Below are 13,951 nucleotides of genomic sequence, written 5' to 3' on the forward strand. Positions count from 1 at the left end.
CTGCAGTGTTTCAGGCAAATAAAATTAGCCTTGATTTTGTTACATTCCAGTGACCAGATTACAAGGTATTTGCTGATGGTACATTTTATTGACTCAGATAAACCTTTAGGCAAAGGTCGCAAACCTCTAACTCTGAATATAACAAAAATAGCTAATAGATACTTACAGAATATCATAAAGGTCGTAGAATTAAAGAAAAGTCAACAAAAATATATAATTAAAGGAATATAGCATGGACCATAAAAGGATATATTATTTAACTATCCTAAATGAATAAAGCTCTTCTGGAAAATAAAAGTGTATTAAAAATCAATTACAAAAAGAAAACTGGAAAATTCACAAATATATAAAGATTAAACAGCATGCTATTAAACAATCAATGGATCAAAGAAGAAATCAAACAATATCTTGAGATTAATTTAAATTGAAATATAACAACCAAAAGTTATGACATGCAGCAAAAGCAGTTTTAAGACATTTATAGCAATAAATGCCTACATTAAGAAAAAGAAACATTTCAAATTAATAATCTAACTATATACCTCAAGGAAATAGGAAAAAAAAACTTAGCCCATAGTTTGGAAGAAGAATGAGAATGACAAAGATCACAGTGGAAATAAATAAAATAGACACTAAATATAAAATTTTAAAAATCAATAAATCTAGAGGTTTTTTTAAAAAAATATATAACAAAATAGACAAACTTCAGGCTAGAGTCACCAAGGGAAAAAAGAAGACTCAACTAAATAAAATAATAAATTAAAGAGGAGACATTACCGTTAAAAGTGTGGAAATAAAATGAATTACAAGAGACTAGTATGAACAATTACATGCCAACAAATGGAAAACTTTGAATTTATGGATAAATTCCTAGAAACATACAATCTGCCAAGACTGAATCATTAAGAAATAGAAAATTCAAAAAACAAATACTAGTAGGTTATTGAATCAGTAATCAAAAACCTCTCAACAAAGAACAGCTCAGGACCAAATGACTTTCCTGATGAATTCTAACAGGCATTTAAAAAATAATTAACTCTACAAAAAATATAAGAAGGAAAGGAAACACTTCTAATCATCTTATTTTATGAAGTCAGCATTAACCTGATACCAAAACCAAGCAAAGACACTACAAGAAAAAAAATTACAGGCTAATATCTCTAATGAACATAGGTGCAAAAATCTTTAACAAAATTCAACAGCATGTTGCAAGTATCGTACACCATTATCAGCTAGAATTTATTCTATGGATGCAAGGATACTTCAACATTTGTAAATCAAATATTGTGATATGCCACATTCACAGAATGAAGAAAAACAGTCATAGGATCATTTCAACAGCTACAAAAGAAAACACATGACAAAATTGATTATAAAAATTCTCAACAAACTGAGCATGGAGAGAATGAACCGCAACATAACAAAAGCCTTATTATTATGAAAATTTTTCCTAAAATCAGGAACAAGACAAGGGTACTCACTCTCACTGCATTTATTCAACACAGTACTAGATGTCTAGGAAAAATAATTAGGCAATAAATGAATATATAAGCAACAAAATAATAAAAGAAGAAGTAAAATTATCTGTTTGCAATGACAATATTATTTATAGAAAACTTAAAGATTGTACCAAAGAACTGTTAAAACTGATAGAAAAATTTAGGAAAGATACAAGATACAAACTCAATATATAAAATTTGCTGCATTTCTCTACACTAATAACTTTCAGAAGTAAAAGTTTAAAAAATCCCATTTACAAAAACATCAAAAAGAATAAAATATTTAGGAATAAATTTAACCAAGGAATTGAAAGATCTTGTACTGAAAACTATAAGACATTGATAAAACAAATTGCAGAAGTTACAAGTAAGTCAAAAGATATACCATGCTCATGGATTGGAGGGATTAAATTGTTAAAATGACCATAGTACCGAAAACAATCTACCAATTCAATGTAAGTCCTGTGAACATTCCAATAACATTTTTTTTTTTACAGAAATAGAAAAAGCAATTCTAAAACATGTATGAAGCCACAAAAGATTCCAAATAACCAAAGCAATCTTGAGAAGGAAGAATGAAATGTAGATGTCACACTTCCTGATTTTGAATATTGTACAAAGCAATAGTAATCAAAACAGTATAGTATTGGCTTAAAAGCAGACACATAGATTAATGGAACAGAATAGGAAGGCCAGAAATAAACCCACACATATATGGTAAACTGATTTAAGACAAAACTGCCACAAATATACAATGGCAAACAGACAGTTTCTTCAAAAATTGTGTTTGGAAAATGGGACAGCCACATGCAAAAGAATGAAACCAAACCTCTATCTTGCAACATACAGAAAAATTGACTAAAAATGAATTAAAAACTTTAGTAGCTGAAAGTGTAAAACTCTCAGAAGGAAACATAGGTAGAGAGCTCCTTAACATCAGTCTGGGAAGTTATGTTTTTAGATTTAACACTAACCCAAAGGCAACAAAAACAAAAATAAACAAGTGTGACTACAACCAACTAAAAATATTATGCATAACATAGGAATCCATCGACAAAATGAAAAAGCAGTCTTTGGAATGGAAGAAAATATTTGCAATCAAACACCTATAAGAAGTTAATATCCAAAATATACAAAGAAGTCACACAGCTCAATAGCAAACAAACAGACAATCCAATTAAAGAGTGAAGGAACTGAATAAACAGTTTTACAAGGAAGACATCCAAATGATGAACTGGTACATGAAAAGGTGTTCAACCTCATTGATTATTAAGGGAAAGCAAATCCAAACCTTAATGGGATATCTCCTTTACCAGTTAAAATGGCTGTCATCAAAACAACAAGATCACAAAACAAGTATTGTTCAGGATGTGGAGAAAAAGAAAATGTATGCACTATTAGCAGGAATGTAAATTAACATAGCCACTGTGGAAAACAGTATAGAGCTCCCTAAAAAATTAAAAATAAAACTAATGTATGATCCAGAAACCCCACTTCTGGATGCATATTCAAAAGAAATGAAAACAAGATGCGCCCCATATTCACTGTAGCATTATTCATAATAACCAAGATTTGGAAACTACCTAAGTGTCAGTCACTGAATGAATGGATAAAGAAGATATGGTATATAGGTACAGTGGAATTCTACTCAGTCAAGACAAAGAATGAAATTCTGCCATTTGCAACAACATAAGGGAACTTGAGAGCATTATTCTAAGCAAATTAAACCAGATAGAAGAAGACAGATACTGCATGGTATCACTAATAGGTGGAGTCTAAGAAAAAGCACACCAGTAACTCATGGAAACAGAGTGTAGAAAAGTGTTTGCCTGGGTGTGGGAGATGGAGGATATAAGGAGAAGCTGGTAAAAGGGCACAGACTTTCAGAATAAGGTGTGCAAATCAAATGTATACCATGGTGACTATACTTAATAACAGCGTACTGTAAAACTAAAATTTGCTAAGAAAATAGACTTCAAATATCCTCGTAAAAATAAGAACAAGATATTTATGTGTAGTGATGAATGCAGAAAAAAAGATAAGTGTAAATACTTTAAGAACATATTAATATCCTTAGTAGAACAAGATGTTTTTAATCCCTCTTTTAAAATCTTTATACAATTGTAATTCTATTTACTTACTATTTTATTATTTTTGTAAGGCAAGTGACATATATATTAGAAAATTCCTGGAAATTAAATGGTATTAACTTCTAAACGATTTTTAGTTTGATGCTTTCCACTTATTTTAGTGAATCTTAATACACATATTCTGATTATAATGACTTTTGCTATTGAATCACTGCGTTCCATTCTGTGCTATCAAGAACACTGGAATCTGGTGAGAGGTACCTAGGAATTCTGTCACACACAGTTTCCATGATAAAACATCTTTGGGGAGTGGCATAACATAAATAAACATTCTAACTAGGTAACAACCATAAGGATCCTCATCATAAGGAAAATTGGCCTCACATTAAAAAAAAAAAAAACAACAATAGATTGCTGTTTCTGGCCAAGATTGAATACTGGTACTGGACTAGACCTACTGATGTTAAAAATGAAACAACAAAGAATCCTAGAAAATTAGGCAAACAATATTTAAAAATCTCGCCATAGATATTGGACAAAATACAGCATGGATCTTGAATTCTGAGTAAAGGAAATAAATGAAGGACACCCTACAATTTCCAGGTTTCATTTCTGGAGGTACTTTTCAGACCAAAATTCAGAGAAAGGAAATCCAAGCACAGCAAGACAGTCTTGCTGATAGAGGAACATACATCCAGGAATTTGAAAAAGGGCTTAATCTTCAGGCTGAATATTAAACAGAGCATACAAAAGCTGATACTCCATGAAACCAGGTAAAGAAATTTATGAGTAAACACCTACAAGGGAACTTTAAATGAGCTAATGCCTGAGCTCACGAGCTCATACCCACTGAGACATGTTTCAGATCCCACAGTCTCAAAGACATTTCATTGCACATTCAGGGCAGTCAATGGACACCTCAGAAATACCATGACCTAGAACAAGATTAAACATGAGGAGATATGCACTAACAAACTATAAAATCAAGATTCAAAAAGATGAAGGTGACTGGCAAGTTAATTAACAGTTTTCCAGAACAAAACCAACTACTGAAGGAAGACAGTAGCATCAACAATATTCAAAATGCCACGAATAACTGCTAGTAGGCAAAATAAAACTGAAACATATGAAGTGTATTAAGGAGAAAAATCAGTCAGCAGAGATAACCAGATATTTACAGAAAAACTTAAAACAACTATTATAAATATTAGGTCTATCTGGAAAAAGTCCAGCCAATGTTACAATAATGAGAATGGTTTCAGGACATCAATGTACAGGGCAGTCAAGGAGAGTGGACTGGAATGAGCAGGGTGAACAATGATGACTTCACTGTACTAGTCAGTGGGGGTGGTAGATGCCGGAGCATGTGTGGCGACTGAGAGAACTGTGTGAGGTCCCAAGGCGCCTAGATTGAAGGGGACTGAGGCATCGTTGTCCTATATACAATGTTTCTTGTATGTTGTATTTTCTTCAATAAATATCTCTATTTTTTAAAAAAGTATGTGGCTGGATATTTTCTGGACAGGCCACTTATGTACGAGTATTTAAACCAAAGCATAACACAGTAATGAGAAAAAATGAGACTATAAAGCAGTGTGAAATTAGTACAAGTATTGGTTTTTGCCAAAGTAAAAAGTTTAGTTGATTTCATTGTTCATGGAAGCCATATACTTCAAGTAAGAGAAGAGCTATAAATGTGCTTAAAAAGTAACTGCTTAACTTCCAAAGTCTTCTGCCGTGAATAGTGCTTTTTAAATTCCAAATAAAATATCTTTTTCTTTAGACTCTTATCACAAGTAACAAAGTACCTAAGAATGAATTATTATATTTACACCAACCTATGTTACCTGATAGGAGAAGAGTTAAAATCTACAATCATGACTTAAAAGACGGCTAATATTTTTTCAGACAGAATCCGTTTTAAGACTTAGCAAGTAATGTAACAAAAGAGATAATCAACTTTTTGCAGGATATCTTAAATCTTATTATAATAACAAAAATTATAACAAGTGGAAAGGAAATAATATAACACTAAGGGATTAGGAAAGGATCTGGAGAAATCCACAATGAAGCCAAAGACTACTAAGAAATACAAGTAAGTATCAATTTTAAAATATAGTCAAAAGGTTAAAATATAATATGTTATTTAAAGTTCAGATTGAAATAGGAATAAAACCTGTACAGATTCTTAAAAGAAAATCCATAAGCCTGGCAAATATAAATAAAGATATGACAGAATTGTCTGAGTAGTTGGCATAGGGAAACAGGACCATAGTTTATAAATGCACTATCATAAACACATTTCAATTAGACTCAGTGATAACCTAAAGAACAATTTTTACATGACCTAGAGCTGAATTTGACAAACTATGTATACATGGACTCACACTTCTTTTTTTAATTAAAAAAAAATATTGACTTTATTGGGGTGACACAGGTTAATAAAGTTGTATCAGTTCAGTGTACAATTCTATAGTACATAATCTTCATATGTTTTGTGTGTTCACCAACATTTTTTATAAATATGATTTTTCTGGAAAACATACTTACCCAGTCATTTATGCATTGTCCATGGCTGCTTTCCTTCTACAACTGCAAAATTTGTGGAATTGTAACACAGATGATATGGCCTGCAAATCCTAAAATGTTTAAAGCCTCGCCCATTAAAGAAAAGCTTTACCTATGGTACAGAAAATAAAAATAAATCTGAGATAAAATATATTTCCAAGAGTTATACTATTAGATAGTTGCATTAAAGAGTTGTGGTTGCTCTTCTTGGTAGAGCCAGACTGGTATTTAGTCCTTATGTTGATGACAGAAACAATGAGCAAGGTTTTCAAGACGCTCTTTCTTGATGGTGGAAAGGTGTGGAGATAAGAGAGAGACAGAGATGGAGATAAAATTAGAGGGGGAAAGAAAGAGAGAGAGAGAGAGGGAGGCCAGGAGAGAGAGGGATTGAGGGAGAGAGAGATATATTAAGGAATTGACTCACATATTGAAGAAGTTGACAAGTCCATTATCTGTAGTGTAGGCTGGTAGACTAGAGACTAGGGGAAGAGTTGATATTTCAGTTAAGTCTGAAGGCAGTCAGCTAACAAAATTCTCTCTTCCTTGCTGGGAGGTCAGTCTTTTTTTATATTACAGTGTTCAGCTAATTGAATGAGAGCCTCCACTATGGCTTCTAAGATTAATACTAACCTCAGCTATGTGGAGCGGGAGCCCATAGACAGAGGTTGTTATTGATTCCTATAACCCATCCTTGGAAAATCATTTGTTTCTCTAGAGTGGCGTCCTGAGTATTTCTTCAGTACCCTAGGTGCTTCAGGCAGCCCGAGTCAAGAACTGAAGTGTTAAGCAAAGTTTTATGACCTTTAATTGTTACAATTCATTGTGATACAGATTCATGGTGGAGTATGGATCATTCACAGAGTTTATCAAATGTATTTCACCAGTGAACCTTTATTCTTACACAATATATTAACCAACGTTTCTTGAAAGAGGATGAGCTCTGCTGTTCTTAGTCCAACACTCATTTACCAAGAAGATGAAAAGTCAAGAAAGTTGTCATTGACTTAAGTTACACATTTTAATGATAGCAATAGCAAATCCAAGACTTAGGTCTCCTTTCTTGGTCTAATGATCTTTTCCTTCTTCTTTAAGAAATAACATCATTATTTTTCTTGACTCTCCATTTTCATTTCACCTGTGTCTAAATTGCTGCAATCAGAATCATTGTACATTTAGTTGGGGGTTTCTTTCATTGCTCTGGTGGGTACAGGGAATAGTCTGGTGGGTTGACTTTGAATGCACTCTGACAGGGAATAATTTTTCTCTCTCATAACCACTCCCTTTAAAGGAATTTTCATGTACCTGAAAGTCAGCTTCCTGGTCAATGTCGAGGCTCTGACAGAATGATGGTCCTGAATTGGTTAATCAGAGGACATAAACGATGTAAAGGTTATAGCCCCTATTCTATTAGAGTTCCTTCCATATGGAAGCTAAGAACCTCTACCCCCAATTCTTGGGGAAGTTATATAAGAACTAAGACAATCTTTATCAGATTTTAAAATCAAGCATTTTAAGAAGTGCAAATAATGATACTATATGACACAAACGGTCTCCTTCTTGCTGCTCAAAGATAACAATTCTCATCTGAGGTGCAATAACATGATGGTTTATGCGATTCATTATGGAGTATCCAGAATAAATGTCTAATAACACTCACATTACCTCAGCTTGCAGACAAATTACTTAAAATATAAATTATATGTAATACAAGTTTATCACTAAATTAACTATTCTTCTCACTTGTACTCAGTACAAGTATTCTTTCTTTTTTTCTTTCTTTTTTCCATCATCATTTATCTCACTATACCCTCTTCCACCTCCACCCACTCCTGTACCCCTGCAATCAGCGCACTGTTGTCCATGTCCATGACTTTCTCCTCTCTCTTTCTTCCTTCCTTCCTTCCTTCCTTCCTTCCTTCCTTCCTTCCTTCCTTCCTTCCTTCCTTCCTTCCTTCCTTCCTTCCTTCCTTCCTTCCTTCTTTTCCTTCCTTCCTTCCTTCCTTTCTTTATTGCTTCTTTCTTTCTTTTTATTTTTGCTCAATCCTCTTGAATGAAAGAGAAAAGGGTGGATTTTTTCCAGGTCAGTACATGAGAGTTTGTGAAAAATTATTGTCATTCTCTGTATGTCTAGCCGAGAGAGATGGAGAACTGCACAAAAGAGGTTAGGACAAGTTTTCTTTTGGGACACACTACTGTCAATCTATTTAATTGTGATACTTCACACACACACATATACCACCCCTTCCCCCACATACACATCACAGAATCTGAAATTATAAATTGCCACCATGTTCTCCCCATATCTGACATATTTTATTCTAGGTTTTAAATTCTACAAAAATAAATCTGTGTCTACCTTAAGGTATAGATTTTTGTAAATGCCAAATAAATCCATAAAGGAGTTGGGAACACCAAGAAACAAGCCAGGAAAAAATCAATGCAATCTCTTTTATAGAGTATAGCAGTCATAATATGGAGTCTAAGATATGTGTTCTGCAGTATTTACAGGGATATTAGAAGGTCCCTTGATGGCCTACAAACTTATTTTTCAGAGTACTTAAATCACAGGTGAATTCAGTAATAATGTTTCACTATATTTTCACTAAGTAGCAAAGAGTTCCAGAGCAACTCAAAAAGAAAGAGGACTGAAAGCTGATGTTCCAAATTCTGGTTTGGAACTAAGTTTGTTGTAATATAAAAGGTTCTTTTTCCATATTAGAAAACAAGTATTTTCTTAACACAAACAGTAAGTAATGGGAAATTAGCATACAAACAAGCCAGCCTGAACATTCTCTTCATCACATGGTTTTACAAGGTGGTAACTAAGCCTAACACACCCTATATGTGCGGATTTGTTGATTTTTGAGAGAGCATCATCCTTTTGTGTTGTTGAAGCCAGAAGCATTGTACCTGCAGTTTCAACATCCACATATGCCTGCATAGATATTGATCTAAATCAGTTTGGACGGGCAATACAATTTCTCTCATGATGTGGTTTAACTTTTTACCATAACATAGATGCACTCCAACTTGGAATGCATCCAGTGTTCAGATGGCTAAAGGGAAAAAATACTGAAGGAGCTACTTGCACCTACAGGCTACACCTACACATAAAACTCACTGCACAGTCAGCTTGGGTAAAATTAGAGAGAAAACTGCCCAAGCATGTCAAATGTTTAAGCTTTAAGGCCCTGGGTCAAATGAAACAAAAGAGGAAGGAATCCAGGGGTGCTTTAGCATAATCAAGCTGGCTCATGCCACTGAAGGCACAGCTGGGATGGAGAGCTCACTGCTGTGAGGATACTTGTAATTGTATTCCAGTCCCACAGTCACCAGTGGACGTGTGCGCGCACGCGCGTGCATGCATGTGTGTTAAGTTTCCCTGCTAAGAAAGCAGAGAGCAAATAAATATTACAAAAAGTATTGTTCTTCATTCCTTTTTAATAAATGTGTAATATCTTAAATATTTCTTTGTTCCTCACACTTTCGACTTCACTTTTGACATACTTACAAAGGCTACTTGGTGCCCATCACCTCAAGATCTGTGTATTATCTGAAAGTCTATTAGAACATTACCAGAAGCTAAGCAGGGTTACGCCTGGTTAGTACTTGGATGGGAGACCATCTGGGAATACTGCGTGCTGTAGGTGGGGGGAAAATGGAGGCAACTGCACTTGAACAACAATAAAAAAAAAAGAAAGAAAAAAAAGAGCATTATAAATATTCACCAGAGAGAAATAATGTTGAACTTGAACTGTCTTATTTTTTAAGCAATAGACACATTGAGAATGAAAAAAATTTTTGTTTATTTTAGCATCTTCAGTGCTGTGTAGAGCTACCCTTCAGCTATCCAAACTGTTGGGTTTAAGCCCAGATACTAAGGCAGCAACATTCCGCTTTGATTCTCTACACTCCCATTTTAATGGCTTTTCAGTCCATTTCATTTTGTGATTTAGCCATTTTTCTAAAACTGACAGCAAAGTAAGGTTCATGAGAGGAAATTTTGATGACATTTTTGAAAATATAAACCCATTTATAGACTATAACACTCACTAACACATCACATATCTACTTACCAGATACATTTAATGCTATTGTAGAGATAGGAGTTAGATCCAGGTAGATGGAAGGGGCAAAAAATCATATACTTCCATACAAGGGTGAAAAAATTATCTAATTTTTTTCCCGAAGTTAAAAAAAACAATATAAAACACGATACAAGTCTACAGGAACAAAAAAGTTTCCCATTAAATATTCCAACAGAATATCATCATGCTAGTTGGCCTAGTTTAACCCAATTTATACCAAAAAAGCAAGTCTTTCTAACACTGTGACAGATGGTTATCTAAACAATCAAAGTCAGTTATGTTATTCCTTATTTATGAAAAAAGAAACATTAATGAATGCTTTTCTATAATTTTTCAGTATTATTCACAGACATTTCACACTCTCATAGACATACTCATATTTTGATCCAAAGTCTGTGATCGGATCCTTAAAGGAATTAGTATAACTCATAGAGTGCTTCAAGTTATTCTTCTCCCTTTCAACTAGTAGAGCTAAACATTGCAGTGTATGAAAACTTTTGTACTAGAGAAGTAAATATGATACAGTTTGAAATATTTGGATAATGACTCTCCATCTCCAGAAGGGAATTTCATTTTAGCAGTTTTCTTATATCTAGGCAGATAAGAGTTAATGTCTGACTCTATATTAAGTAGTTGGGAGGAGTTGGGCATATTATTTAAGTTTTCAATGCCTCAGTTTGTGGATTACTAAATACTACATACTTCATGGAGTTATGAGTTTGAAAGATTACATGTCTACCATGAAAAGTTCAGTTGTTGACACACAGTGAGAACTTAATTAATATAAGCATTCTTTATTGATTGTTATCATGGCATTGTTATAATTATTCTGAGGTAGTTAAGTTAATTGGTTTATTTATCCCCTGCTGCATAATCTGTTTAATAGGTATAAAATGCTCAGGATATGTTAGTACATAATATATTATGTTCTAATAGAGTACTGCATGTAATTTCTCAAACTTTGGTCTCTTTAAAAAAATATAGCATTTCAGGAATTCTTCTTAGAAAGTCTGCAATAAGCTGACTGAAGTAACATCTGAGTTATTTCAAACCCTTATGCATATTTTAAGCCAACGAACCCATTCATTATTATAATGCAGCCAAATCTACTATTTTTCTTCAGATGACTGATTTAATATTTGAATTTCTGAAAATAAAAAAAAATAATTAGGAAAGACTTAGTTAAAATTAAAATACTTCATATGCATTCAGATGTGTAACACAGAACAGCATAGCCTATAGGAAGCCTAGATTAAACAACCGATTTTGATACTAGAAAGACCTGGTTCAAATCACAACTCCTCACCTGTAAATTGGTTGTTTTGGAAAACAAAATTTATTCTTTTTTTTTCTCTAAAGAAGAGATAACACTGGCAACAGCCTCATAGTGTTTCCTTGAAGATTTCTTAGCAGATCTTAGTTGATAATGCGTTCAATAAATATAATTGGTTGTTGTCATTATGTGTGTGATATATCAATCTACCTAGTTACAAAAAAAACAGAAAAACAACATTTAAAAGTGTGATTAATGAATTTTTAGGGATTCTATATAAAATCATGTTTAAATCAACTAAAATATTCTTATACATACACTCAAAAATTGTGATTATAATCTACTTTTAATTTTGATTTTACTTTTTTGCTATACTACTACATTAATTTTTTCCCCATAGACTTAACTGTGATCTTTGGACAGTTGGGCAGTTCTTATTTTCTTAATTTAACAAGTTAAGTGTCAATAAAATGTCTGATCAGGTTATTGCTTAAAAACCACTCCAGTGATTATAAAAAAATTTCTTTTGTTATTTATATCATTAATATTTATTAGATTTATTAGCATATAATGCAGGTCTGTTTTGCTCTGTTTTGTTTTAAATTCTCTGTCTCTTCCAACAGAATATAAGCTACATAGTGAAAAGGGAATACTTTGTTCACAGATATGTTCCCAGAACATATCACCTGAAATTTATCACATTCAATAATTATTTGTGAAATGAATAAATAAATGAATAAAATAATCCTTTATAATAGACTTCCAATTAATAAAAAACCTAAATAAGAAAGACTGAAAGAATTTTCATCTGTGTATATAATATCTTGGTTATGCTGCTATCTTTACCTTTGAGTAACAGATACATATTTTCTTTCAATAAAATTTTTAAAAGCTTGTGAAATTTTTATTTTAAAAATATCTCATAGTCACTTAAAAGGGAGAAAATTATTCATACTACCATCCCGCCATCTAAAGATAATAATAGCTAATCACGTGCACTGCACCCTCGCTTAGGGCCGCCCTGTGCTGAACACACGGCCTAATCTGCTCTGAACCCTATGAAACAGGAAGGTGCAGACTATTGCCCACTTTTTTAGACTAGAAGACTGGGATACAAATAGAGTAAGTAACTTTCCAAAGACATCTAGTTAAAATGATAAGGCTGGATTCCAAACCTATAATGTTTGCAGATCTTAGCTCTTAACCCTATACTACATTGCTAAAATATTTTTGTCTATTTTACACATATGTAGATTGTTCAAAGCAACTTATTTTATGTTTTGTGGTTTCTTTTACTGTTTTTATGATCCTAATTCTGAGCATTCCATTATGCATTTCATGTTCTTTAAAATTTCATTTTTAAATTGAGGAATACAATTTATTTAACTGGATAAATAAATTTTGTATCCGGTTTTGCTGGATACTTAGGTTACTTTGAATATGATTGAAGCAAGATTATTCAGTATGGTAGAAGGGTATAAACAGTTACTGCTAGCAAATTAGTTTTTTTTTATGTATACATTTTTACTCTTGGAAACATTGTTTAACACATTATTTGGATGCCCTTGATTGTCTTTTTGCATTAAAATTTTCTTTAAATTCCACTTGAAAGTGAACAATAATGTTTCAACATTTTAACTTTTATGTTTAACATGATTTTCATATCTTTAATTACTGTTTTTTCCCTGTAAATAGCATATTTATGTCTTTTCCACACAGTTTTCCTTTCACAGTGAGTTATTTGTTTTCAATGTTATATATAACCTTAACATTTCTCTATCACATAGATTAAAGAATTCAATTCTAACCTAATTTTGAGTTTTAATTTTGTTTATTATATTTGGTGATATATAGGATGTTTAGACTTTGTGCAGTTATTCTATCATTTTTTCTATGTCTTCTTACACTATTTCTCAATTTACAAATTCTTTCCTAGGATAAAATGAATTCTTCTTCTTTAACTTATGTTTAGTATATTTGACTATCCAAATAATATCAAAACTATATTAGTATAAATACAAAATTATTGTCACTAATTGGCACATCAACATGTATTGGTTTATATTTCTAATCCCTGATGAGCTTTGACAATTGCTTTATTTGCACAATTTTATATGCACGGTCTTATGTCTATTTTTTTTCTTTTGAACTTTATGTCAATTCTTTATGATTAGTACCTTCTTATTATTATAGTTTTGTATGATTATTATCTAGTAGGGAATGCCTTTTATTTTTACTACCTTTCCCCCTAAATGCTAATGGCTGGCCTCATTAAGTTAATTTTCAAGATGTACTCTATAATTATTTTTCCAAGATCCAAATAATCTCTATTAATATTTTAATCAAAATCTATTCAATATATAATCTAATGAAGAATTGACTCCTTTAAAATATTCAGAAGTCCTTTGTGCTTTTCATTAAGGTTATTACTTT

The sequence above is a fragment of the Pteronotus mesoamericanus genome, unplaced genomic scaffold (genome assembly GCF_021234165.1).
Source record: "Pteronotus mesoamericanus isolate MK-2021 breed Mesoamerican mustached bat unplaced genomic scaffold, CSHL_Meso_final scaffold_21, whole genome shotgun sequence".
Lineage (NCBI taxonomy): Eukaryota > Metazoa > Chordata > Mammalia > Chiroptera > Mormoopidae > Pteronotus > Pteronotus mesoamericanus.